The 12,779-nt window shown below is 44.8% G+C and overlaps 1 protein-coding gene across 1 annotated transcript in view; it reads right to left on the bottom strand.

The window, feature by feature from the left end:
- Positions 1-2,248, bottom strand: part of LOC308475137 (uncharacterized protein) — a 35,283-nt gene extending 33,035 nt beyond the window's left edge. Inside the window, exon 1 of the mRNA XM_081002083.1 lies at positions 600-2,248. The gene's annotated coding sequence lies outside the window, so the exon portion shown is untranslated. The remainder of the gene's footprint in view (positions 1-599) is intronic.
- Between the last annotated feature and the right edge of the window lie 10,531 nt (positions 2,249-12,779).

Below are 12,779 nucleotides of genomic sequence, written 5' to 3'. Positions count from 1 at the left end.
CATTGGTGCCTCGTGAAAAATGACTAGGAGTGTTGAGTCCGAATCTCCTTTCTTGTAGCTTGAAGCCATTGGTTGGAATCCTCCCCCCAGGTGACATTGCTCTCCTATCTCCTCTCTGTCTCCTCCTCTCCAACTAAACATACCCAGCTCCCCATAAAGCTTGGCTTGATCTGCTTGGCTGGCCTCCTCTGCCAATAAGGGGGCGGTAGAAGCAGAAAGAAAGGAGAGAAACAAAGGAAGAGGTTTGGGAGCAACCATTCAAACTGTTTCCTCTGTTGTGCAATGACGCTGACCCGTGTCACACACAGCAGAAGTCCTACTGATAGCCTTATTTAAAGAAGCTAGATTTCTATCTGCTAGATTTCCCAGGGGGCTCTGAATAATTTTTCTTCTGGAAGGGGGGGCGGGAATCTCCTCCCCTCCCCCCCCAAAGATCTAAAGGAAGGAGACAGTTCCTGCGACCTCACCCCTCCCTGGCAGGACCCCCTGCTCCCTGGGGCTCCCCCCCCCATCAGCCACCCTCACCTGCTGCAGCCCTGGGACCCCCACCTTCTCCCCACTGCACCCTCGGGGGGGGGGGGAGGGAGGAAGAGACTCACCAGGTCCCCGTGGAAGAGAACAAGGCAGGATTTGCAATAGCAGAAAGCAACCCCGCCCCCGTTTGCAGGAAGGGGAGGGAGGGGCTTTTCCTCTGGAGGACCTGGCCCCCCTTACTTCCTGTCCTCTCTAGGAATGCAGCTCAGTTCCCTTTAACCCTTGCAAAGCCGAGTCCACCCTGCTCAGTCCTCTCTGCCTTTTCTCTCCTGCATTGCACAATCCCAGAGATGCTCATTTTGAGCGGACGCTCTTGGTTGGTCTGTGATCTGCTCCCTCCCTTGGCCAGAAACTGGAGGAAGAGGTTGCAGGGAAAAGGGGTTTGCAGGAAGCAAGGAACCTCATCCTAGAATGGGAGGGAGCCTTAAGGGTCATCTATTCCAACCCCCCTGCAAGGCAGGAATCTCAGCCAAAGCGTCCAACCTCTGCTTAAAAACCTCCAAGGAAGGAGAGTCCGCCATCTCCCAAGGGATTCTGCTGCTCTTCCCGTCAGAATGTTCTTCCTGCTGTTTAGGCAGCAGAAACTGCTTTCTGGTCCTCTGGGTCCCTTATTCTGGGTGCTCCCCTCTAGGGCAGGAGAAAACAAGCTGGCTCCCTCTTCCATGGGTCAGCCCTCCAGATATTGAGAGGTGGCTCTCAGGTCTCCATCCAGGCAGATTTTGTCTCCATCTGTGTTTGTTATTTCTGGAATGGCTACCTGTCTGGCACTCAGGTATCAGGATGCCAGGGGTTATCACTCAGGCAGAGGGGCTGCTGAGTAGCTGAGCTCACATGTCTATATGAATTTCTGAAGTTTCCCCAGTGAGCCAGTACATAGATACCTTTATCAGTGAATTCTTACATTTGGTATTGTGCAGCAGAGGCCCTTTGAGCAGATAGGAATAAACTGTGATGAAGTGTTTTGTGGGGACAAGTCACAAAAGCGATGGTGCTGATTTTGGTAGTGGGCTGCATGTGCATGATATCTACTGCAGGGGCAACCCCCCCCCCAAAAAAAACTATACATAAATTCCTGCAACAGTTTGCCTTCCAATGTCCGGCTATACCTCTTGGCTCGTCCTCCAAACTTTGCTGGGGGGCTGTGTTCCCCCTCCCAAAGCAGGGACACACTCTTAGCACCTGAACGCTGTACCACCTCATTGCTGCTGCCGGGGGTGAGAGGGTTTATATAGTGGCGGGTGATGCCCTTTTGGAATATTTGGCCAATTAAGTGAGGCGGGGAATCCCTCAAGGGGCGGAGCAGCAGCTGATTTGCTACCTTTGCTATGACACCCTCCTCTCAGCTGAGCAGGCGCCCTGGGGGGACCTCAGAGGGGCTGATAAATCCCACAAAGGAAGTGGCTCCCAGGTAGGACTGGAGTCAGAATCGGAGAGCCTTCAAGGTGCCGCACAGGATTGTTAACAAGCCCCCCCCCCAAAAAAACCCCAACAACCTGTGATCATCTTCTAGCTTGGTTTCTTTCCCCTTCCCGTTCCCTGGATTCTCACAGACAGAAGAAGGGGAGACAAGTGACAACAGGAGCCACCTTCTGGCCAAGCCATTCCCATGGGAGAGAGTTGCTGGAGGCAGGGGTGGGACCTGTTGGCCCTGAATATCTGGATTGGCTAAGCAGATGAAATGGGCAGAACCATCTCAGCCAGTGGGAAAGGCAGCCATATTGACTATGGCATCCCCAAACTCGGCCCTCCAGATGTTTTGCGACTACAATTCCCATCATCCCTGACCACTGGTCCTGTTAGCTAGGGATGAAGGGAGTTGTAGTCCCAAAACATCTGGAGGGCCGAGTTTGGGGGTGCCTGCACTATGGGTTGTGGAGTCTCCATCTTTGGCAGTTTTCACATACCTGTCAACTGTCCTGCTTTGAGTGGGACGTCCTGCAATTCCAGAAGCCACCCTGGCTTCTGACTGGCTCCCAGGATGTCCTCTTTTGGCTCCCGTGAAACTGTGGACCCAAAAGACGCACATTTTGGGGGGTCCTTGCTCTCGTGTGATTTACGGGACTCATTCAGGAGCGTGGCCCCAAAAGTCGCAGGTCCCAATTTCCCTCTGCAACATGTTGGAGTGTAGGCAGAGTTTGGGAGGACAACTCTCTTCATATTCTTTGGCTGTGTGTGACAGGAGAAAGAATGGACTATGTCAGAATCTTCGGAGGGCCAGCAGAGGAGCCTCCCTTGGATGAATCACCACAGCCCCATAGTGGCCGTAAAAGCAGGTGAGCAGTGAGTCTCCCCTCAAGTTTTAGAAGGAGTGCTGCATTACTCGGCTGTCTCACAGGATGCTTTTTAGTATGTTTTTATCATTGTTGAGGACTTCCGGGGTGGCGCCATCGGCAATGGCGGACTCCCTCTGAACTGGAGGGACTAGCTCCGCGGGAAACGGGTCTTCTCCGCTACGGCGAAGCGGGGACCCTTTGAAAAATCCATGGGACTCAGCGGGCACCTTTAGCACCCCCCAACTCGCTAAGGAACCCACTAACGGGCTCTGAAGTGAAGAGGGGGAAGTGGCGCGGTGCTGTGAGTCAACTGCTATTTCCGTGGAGCGAAGCCGCATAGCCGTTGCCGGAGAGCGCTGCCTTTTTCCTGGGACAATTTGGACTCTAAAATAAGCACCCGTGAGTACTTAAACTTTGAACAACTGGACCTTAAATAAGGACTTGCGTGCAGAAAGGAATTGGATCTTAAAAATCTATTTCAATTTGGTACGGAACGGGAAGGTCTAAACAGGACGTCAGCCTTCCGTTCTTCTGTAGACAGAATAACGCAAAGACAACATAAACTAGAGCTCAGAAAATCGCTTTTAAAGGATTGGATTTCATCATTTAAAATTGTGGAACCCCCCTTCGACAGCAGGAGAAGAAGGGGGATCTTTTTTGGACTGTTTAAAGTGAGTTTAAAGTAAAGCAACTTTCCTCCGTCCTGATCCTGGAGCGGGGTGTCAGGACTGACGTTTGAAGTTCATTGACCAGAGACAAACGATTTTGACAGATAGCTAAAAGAAAAGAAACATAGTGATTCCACTGTTTCCCTTCGCATTTCAAAGGAACAAATATTGACAAAGTATCTCAAAAAGGGAAACTTTGTTGCAAGATCAAATAGAAGTTTTCCCCCTAGAGGGAGACTGTGAAACTGTAACCAACTCCAGGGAGCCGGCAGCTGTTTACAGATTACAATCGTGGGAATAGGCATTTGACCTTGCAGGACAATGTATTCAGAAGCTTTGTTGTGTGCTTTCTACAAAACAAATGCCCTACTGGAACAGTTACATGAGAAGGTGAATTTGATGATGACTTCGACTAGAAATTTTGAACAGGCAGTGTGAAATTTTGAACAGACAGTGGGAAAATATGTGGAGCCCACCCAGGAATTAAATCAGGAGTGTGTCCTGACAGAACAGGCCCAACAGGAATATGAGTTTTCGGATTTGACAAATGAACTTGGAAAAAGCCAGATTTGGAAAGAAAAAGTTTGGTTTGGCTTGGAAATGGGGGCCTGGATTGACCCCCCTATGCTGGGATGTGTGGACTTTTCAAATCTGGCAATGGGCCGTGAGATGTTTGGGATGGTGTGGGCTCTTAATTTTGGAGGGTCTTTGAAACATGCTTTTAAATACCATATGGAATTTAGTGCTGAATATGGAAAAGGGGCTGATCTGTCGAGAAGAGTTAAAAATATTGCCAAGCTGGAGTTACCACGAGCAGGAGACAAGGGAAAATACAGTTACAAATATGAAGAAGAGCTGCGAAAGGGACATGGAAGAGACTTGAGGGCCTCGGATATAAGGTTGCCAGGTTAATGGGCCAGATCGATGGGATAATAAGGACTGACAAAACCCGGAACCAGGAGGAAGGGACGTTGGATGAAGATTGGATCTGTTTGTATTTCTTTTTTCTACCATTAGAACTGTTGATGAATTGATGAATGTTGATGAATTGATGAATGTCAGAAAAATGTTGGAATGAAATTACTCGGCTTTAGTAAAGATGTTTAAAGAATTATGAAAGAATATTATGGTTATGAGAAGTTGGTAAGGATAAGATTTAAGTTTTAAGCTTTAAGGTTTATTTTCTTATAGAAAGATAAGATTAAAACTGTTTAGGGTAATGTAATGACAGAATATTATGAAATATGGAAAGGATTTGCTGGGATAATTAATAACTAGGATACAAAGAAAGGGAGGAGGAGGAGGTCAAAGAAAGAAGGTAATGACAGTTGAGGATTCAAGAATAATGAATTTGTTTTTAAATGTTCTTAAATTGTATTTTTGTTTTTGTGTGTGTGTGTCTTTTTTCTTATTTTTGAATTTGTATTCGTATGGTTGGAAGGGGTTTGTTTTTTTTCCTTTCTCTACTTTGTTAACTATTTTTATTTTGCATTTTCTTCTGCTTTTATTTTATGTTGTAACACTTTGAAAATTTCAATAAATATTTTATATATATAAAAAAAGTATGTCTTTATCATTGTTGTTCTGTATTGTGCTTTTAATGTTGTACACCGCCCTGGGATATTCTGATATAGGGTGGTATGTAAATTGAATTATTATTATTATTATTATTATTATTATTATTATTTCCCCAGCACTATAAGTTCCTTGTTTGATTGTGTTTCTATGTTATAAAGGGTTCTGAGTTCCGCATTCTGGAGTGCCAAGTCCTTTTGAGAGAACTGCTGTGGAGCTGAGATGAAGGAGGAGAGACCATTTCCTCTCCACCCAGCAGAGGTGTGGAACTCCAGGAAGACACAACCTGAAAGACAGTGCGCTATTTAATTAATTTTTTTTATAACTCCTGCTTATGTTATATGATGTTATGTTGTATTGTAATTATCATAAAATGTATACACTGCTTGATTGTAAACCCCCCCCCCACACTTTCAAAATGTTATTTTAAAATATTTTTATTAGTAATTACAACATATTTTATCCAAAAACATATCATCCTTAAATTCCCCCCTTATTTTTCCCCTCTCCAAAAAACCTGACCCCCCTCCCCTCCCCTCCCCCCCCGACTTCCCTCAGCTCCTCTCTCTGGTTTATCAACATATGTTATTTTCTGCATGTTACAAAACTGTACAGATCCTTAATTTATCTATCTAAATGTTATCAATAAAAAGTTTGTAAATGTTTATTCAAAACCTGCCAAGGAATCCAGTTCATTTTGTTGCTTCTGTAAGTACTTTGTAAAGGGTTCCCATTCATCTTTAAAATCACAGTTATCCTTGTCACGTAGTTTGTGTGTCAATTTTGCCAATTCTGTTATTTCCATCAATTTCTCTGGCCATAGTTCTTTAGTCGGGATTTCCTCATTCTTCCATCCTTGTGCTGTTAAGACTCTTGCCGTCGTTGTCGCATACATAAAGATATTTTTCAGTTTCCTTGGCAGGTCTTTTCCTACAATCCCTAACAAGAATGCTTCAGGTTTTTAAACAAATGTTAATTGGAACATTTTCTTCAACTCATTATATATCATTTCCCAAAACTTTTTGATTTCATTACAATCCTACCACATATGGTAAAAAGTCCCGTCTCTTTCTTTACACTTCCAAAACATATTTGAGCTGGTTTTGTTCATTCTTCCTAACTGCACTGGTGTCATATACCATCTATACATCATCTTCATATAATTTTCTTTCAGCAAGGAACAATCTGTGAATTTTAAATCAGTTTTCCATAACCTTTCCCAATCTTCCACAATAATATTATGACCTATATCTTGTGCCCATTTAATCATAACTGATTTCTCCTCTTCATCTTTCGTCTCTCATTCTAACAGAATACCGTATGTGCCTTTCAGCAGTTGGAATCTAAGTCTCTCCTGTATTTGTCAAAGGACTCTCTGAAATTCTGATGTTAGCCTGTATCTCCTTTTCATGTATATGCTCCCCTGCTTGCACCCCATCAGTTCCCGTCGTGTCACGCTTTGCTCGACCTCGCTGGAGAACATTGCGTCCATCGCCTGGTAGAATTTCTTGAGATCTTTCAATGCATCATTCTGCGTCGCCATTAGGGGCCTGATCCATTCACGCGCCCCATCCTGCAGATGTCCCACAATGTAAGCCACCCTCTCCCCGTCATCGGAAAAGTCATCTTTCTGCAGTTCCAAAGCGTACTGGATTTCCATTTAGAAGGCATTGTAGTCCTGGGGCTTTCCACCAAATTTGTGTACTAGCCCCTGAACCTTCATCCCTATCGGGGTGGCTCTGACCTGTGCATCCTGAGCCCGTCTCTCCTCCAGCCGCACCGTCAGGGTAGCTACATGCGCCTCCAGGTCTCAGTTCCTCTCGACCAGACCTCGCACCAAGGCTTCTTGCTCTGTTCTTCCGGCCGGCTCTGTGTGGCTCATCGTGCTGCCTCTCCGGGACTGCGCACAAGCAACGTCAGGGACTGACGGATTGCTGTAATGGTTCTAGGGGTTGCTCGTGCGTAAGCCGGTGCCAACACCTGGCTGGGTTGCCTAAGTCAACCTTTCCTGTCCGGACAGCCACTCACCCGTGGCTGTCTCAATCGCTGGCAGAATCCGTCAGTGGGCGTTTCTTAAACTTCTTCCAACAAAGAAGTTCCTTCACGCCCAGTCTCCTCCTACTCTCCCTGCGTGGAAGCCTTCTGTGCAAGGAGGGCGTAGGCAGCGGAGGACCCTTCCTCCCCCCACTGGTGCCCAGCAAGGAGTCATGTGACCCCCTCTCAGATTCCCCCATCTGCCCCCCTTCTCCACTGGAGCTAAGCTGATTCCTTTCCCCAGAAGATGGGCTGCCTCTCCCAATCCCGGGACGCTCTCTGGGATCCCTCTGGAGCTTGCTCTCTCCCTCCAGCACTGATGGCAGTTCCCTGACAATTCCCTTTTAACAATACTTCTCAAATTTCACAGTGCTTCTTTAAATCCCTCTAGCGTTATCTGTCCCTCACTTATACTTTCCAGGTATTCCGCAAATTTTCCCCAGTCCTTGATGAACTTTTGGTCTCTTAAATATATGATCTTCCCAGTCAATTTGTCCAACTCAGCATAGTCTAACAGCTTCATTCTCCATTCTTCCATCATCGGTATTTCCTGTTGTTTCCATTTCTGAGCCAGTAACACTCTTGCCGCTGTAACTGCATATTGAAAAAGTTTACAGTCCTTTCTCTTTATCTCATTTCCTAAAATCCCTAACAGAAAGGCCTCTGGTTTCTTTATAAATGTGTATTTTAATATCTTCTTCAATTCATTATATATCATTTCCCAGAAGCCTTTCACTTTCTTACATTCCCACCACATATGGTAAAAAGAACCTTCTTTATCTTTACATTTCCAACACTTATTACATGTCTTATACATTTTCGCTAGTTTTACCGGTGTTATATACCATCTATAAAACATTTTCATAACATTTTCTTTTAATTTCATACATGCTGTAAATTTTAAATTCTCCTTCCATAATCTTTCCCAGTCTTCAAATTGTATATTGTAACCAAAGTCTCTGGCCCAATGTATCATTACCGACTTAACTTCCTCATCCTTCGAATTCCATTCTAACAACAGCTTATACATTTTAGATAAAATTTTAGAATCATTATTTATTATTTCTATCTGAAATTTTGAATCTTTGTCTGCATAACCACATTTTTAATGTCTTTCCTAAACATTCCATTTATTTGAAAATAATGCAACCAGTCATATACATGTTCTTTAACTTGTTCGTATGGTTTCATTTTCCATTTTCCTCCTTCTTTAAATATCAATTGGCCATATGTGATCCAATTGCCTCTCATATTAATTTTCCTTACACTCATAACTTCTAATGGAGATAACCAGTGTGGTACTCTAGGTTCTAATAGGTTTTTGTACCTATCCCAAACTTCAATTAAAGGACCTCAGAAGATGTGGTTCTCAAAACCTTTATGGATTTTCTTCTTCTCACACCATAAGTATGCATGCCATCCAAATCTGTTATCAAACCCCTCTAAGTCTAACAGTTCCTTATTTTCTAATTTTATCCATTCTTTCAACCAGCAAAGGCATGATGCCTCATAATATAATTTCAAGTCTGGCAGGGCAAAGCCTCTTTCTCTCACATCTGTTAGTAACTTAAATTGAATTCTCGGCTTTTTGCCCTGCCAGATATATCTTGAAATCACTCTTTGCCACTCTTTAAAAAACCTGTTCCCCTTAATTATGGGGATAGCCTGAAATAAGAATAACATCCTTGGAAGCACATTCATCTTAATTGTAGATATTCTGCCCCAGAAGGACAGTTTCATTCTTCCCCACACCTCCAAGTCCTTTCTTATTCCATTCCACACCGGTTTATAGTTGTTCTTAAATAGGTCTATATTTTTAGAGGTCAACCATATTCCTAAATATTTCACCTTTTTAACCACCTCTATCTCTGTTTGCTGTTGCATTATTTCTATTACACTTTGGTCCATTTTTTTCACGATCATTTTCGTTTTCCTCTTATTTAGTATAAACCCTGCCACTCCTCCAAATTGTTCGATTTCCTCCAATACTTCTTTTGCAGTACTTAATGGATCTTCTATCGTTATTACCAAATAATCTGCAAACGCTTTGATTTTATATTCATTTTGACCAATTAGCACTCCTTTTATTCTTCCATTTTGTCTAATCGAATTTAAAAGGACTTCTAGCACCATTATAAATAATAGTGGCACATTATTTCCTAACTGGGGGCTCCATTTGTTCCTGAGGCTCTAATCCCTTTTTCTCTCCATTGCTGATTGTGATAAATTGGAAATCAAGAACAAAGGTGACCACAACACAATCTGCAGAGTGGAGAAGGCACGTAAAAATTTGGAGTGTGGAAAGAGCTGCAGTCAGAGCTCCCATTCCAGTTCCCATCAACGAAATCTCATTGGAAAGAAACCCTATCAGTGCATTGAATGTGGAAAGAGCTTCAGTATGAGCTCCCATCTCACTTCCCATCAAAGAATTCATTCAGGGGAGAAACCCTATCAGTGTGTGGAATGTGGAAAGAGCTTCAGTAGAAGCTCCGTTCTCACTTCCCATCAAAGAATTCATACAGGGGAGAAACCCTATCAGTGTATGGAATGTGGAAAGAGCTTCAGTATGAGCTACAATCTCACTAAACATCAAAGAATTCATACAGGGGAGAAACCCTATCGGTGCATGGAATGTGGAAAGAGCTTCAGTAGAAGCGCCGATCTCACTAAACATCAAAGAATTCATACAGGGGAGAAACCCTATCGGTGCATGGAATGTGGAAAGAGCTTCAGTATGAGCTCCCATCTCACTTCCCATCAAATAATTCATACAGGGGAGAAACCCTATCGGTGCATGGAATGTGGAAAGAGCTTCAGTATGAGCTCCGATCTCACTAAACATCAAAGAATTCATACAGGGGAGAAGCCCTATCAGTGTATGGAATGTGGAAAGAGCTTCATTCAGAGCTCCTCTCTCACTTCCCATCAAATAATTCATACAGGAGAGAAACCCTATCAGTGTGTGGAATGTGGAAAGAGCTTCAGTATGAGCTCCCATCTCACTTCCCATCAGAGAATTCATACAGGGGAGAAACCCTATCAGTGTGTGGAATGTGGAAAGAGCTTCAGTATGAGCTCCCATCTCACTTCCCATCAAAGAATTCATTCAGGGGAGAAACAATATCAGTGTGTGGAATGTGGAAAGAGATTCAGTATAAGCTCCAATCTCACTAAACATCAAAGAATTCATACAGGGGAGAAACCCTATCAGTGTGTGGAATGTGGCAAGAGCTTCAGGCAGAGCTCCAATCTCACTTCCCATCAAAGACTTCATACAGGGGAGAAACCCTATCAGTGCATTGAATGTGGAAAGAGCTTCAGTAGCAGCTTCGATCTCACTAAACATCAAAGAATTCATACAGGGGAGTGTTAGGATATTTCCGTTCCACCTTAAAAGGGAGCAGGCTTTGTGAGTCACAGAGTCTGCGCATTTCCTGTTCACAGGATGTTTATGTTTTCTGTTGCTTTCGTTTCTCTCTCTCTCGCTGCCTGAAACACTGAAGCAGGCAGTCATGTTTTTCTCTGTTCTGACTAACGCAGAATAAACTAATAAATTAAGCTTTCCTGCGTGCATCTTTCGCTGTGCATTATCTGCTGATAAGAGCGTACATCAGCCCTGGAATGTGGCAAGCTATTTCTGGAGCTTGTGTCGCTAATTGCTGATACTGCGTGTCTACGGGAGATCGATGGACGTCCGGAGGCGACGTGGGGCCATGATGGACTTTGTCTCCCTGGCAGTATCCCAACAACAGGTTTCAGGCCCAGATTCACAGCACTTACAGGAGAGTAAGACTGCGAGAGAGGTATGTGGGGGGAAAGCGAAAGTGAGGCTTTTCGTTGCCGCGGCAAGAGACTTTGATGTCCGGCTGGCTTAACTGGCCTGGGAGTCAAGCCAAACAGAATTCGTGATTAATGAGCTGTCAAGATAAGAAGTCTCTGAAGTGAAAAGGACTCACGGCTCAAGTAAAGAGCTGGAATGGAGTTTTTCCAAGCTTGTGAGGCTGCTGAGTGCCCAAAGCTAAATGGCCACAATTACAAGACCTGGGCTGTGTGGTGTGAGAGTTTACTATGACAGTTTGGAGTGTGGAATACTGTGTGTGAGGCCCCTCCAGTTCCTCTGACAGATAGATGGAAGGCCCAAGATTTAAAGGCCGTAGACGTAATAGTCTTATCCGTCTCTCTGGAGGAAATTAAAACGCTAGCTGGCAACACTACAGCACGTCAGATGTGGAATGCTTTGAAAGTAGCCCATCTGCCAATCATCCCAGCCCAGAGTTTGACTGCATCGGAGGTCCTGGCTGTTTCCCAGAATGCGAGTGAATGCAGGGATGCTGAGGGCACCGGTTGCAAGCTGCAGGGGGAGCTGAGTGTGATGTCATCCCGGGCAGCATTCCAGCCTCCAGGGGGAGCCAAGGAGTCGGCAGCTGGGAGCTCTGTTTCTCATGGGAGCCAAGGTCATCCTCACAGATACCAGAAGGCCAGAAGTAAACAGAGACAGATGCCTGCAGATGGCCAGAAGCAGAGGGAGGGTGAACAGCCCACGCCAGTGGAAAACAAGGCTTTGTTTGCTGGCACAGCTTCACCAAAGGCTAAAGGCAAGTCTGATGGCCAGGAGCAGGGGGGCAAGCAGCAAAAGCCCATGCCGGTGAAAAACAAGGTTTTGCTTGCTGCAAAAGCTGGTCCAAAGGCCAAGGCCAGATTTATTGTGGATTCAGGATGCACCCTCCATCTCGCAAAAGATAAGCATCTTTTTATCTCCTTCAAGCCTCAAGATGGAGAGATCCACCTGGCTGACGGAAAGACGTTACGAATTGCAGGAGAAGGGACTGCGAAACTGGCAAGTCTGCACACAACCATCAAAGGTGTACTTTATGTTCCAGGTGCTGCAGACAATTTGCTCAGTGTCCCACAGCTGACTGGGCGTGGCTTTGAGATTTCCTTCAAGAGGAGCGTCTGTATCATCAGAAAAGGCAAAGAGGACATTTTGCATGCAAAGTTTATAGATGGTTTGTTCTGTATAACTTATGATGACAAAGCTATTGCTATGTCTAATGTTGAATCTTGTTGTGTTGCACAAACTAACAAAGTTCTTCATGCAGGATGCATTCATGATGCACACAGAAGATTTTGTCACCTCTCTTGGCAGGCACTGGCCAAGATGCTTGAGTTGGTTCAGGGTTTTAACATCAAACCCTGTAGGTATCACATGAAATGTGTATCTTGTGCAGAGAACAAGGTGAAGGTTGCTCCAAAAGGCAAGGAGTCTAGCAGGCAGGCTTGCAAACCCTACCAGCTAGTCCACGCAGACCTGGTTAGTCCACTTGCACCCTCTTTGGGTGGAGCAAGGTACTTCATGGTTCTAATTGATTCTTTTTCCAGGTACATTCATGTGTTTATGCTCGAGCAGAAATCGCAAGCGTTTCCTAGGTTCAAGGCATTCTGTGCTTGGTTGGAGAATGTTCAGGGTAAATGTATCGGCTGTCTCTTTACTGATCGGGGCGGGGAATTCACTTCTCAGCAGTTTGAAGCTTTCCTGACTGAGAAGGGAATCCAGCATGACTTGTCAATGCCTAGATCGCCATGGATGAATGGGCTTGCAGAGTGAGCAAATCAAACTTTGCTTCAAGGCCTGAAAACCTTGTTGCATGATGCCATTCTCCCTGAAAAGTTTTGGGGGGAGGCTCTGTCGACTTTT

Source organism: Podarcis pityusensis (assembly GCF_964106645.2).
Source record: "Podarcis pityusensis genome assembly, chromosome: 4".
NCBI lineage: Eukaryota > Metazoa > Chordata > Lepidosauria > Squamata > Lacertidae > Podarcis > Podarcis pityusensis.
This window is presented reverse-complemented; position numbering and strand designations above follow the sequence as displayed.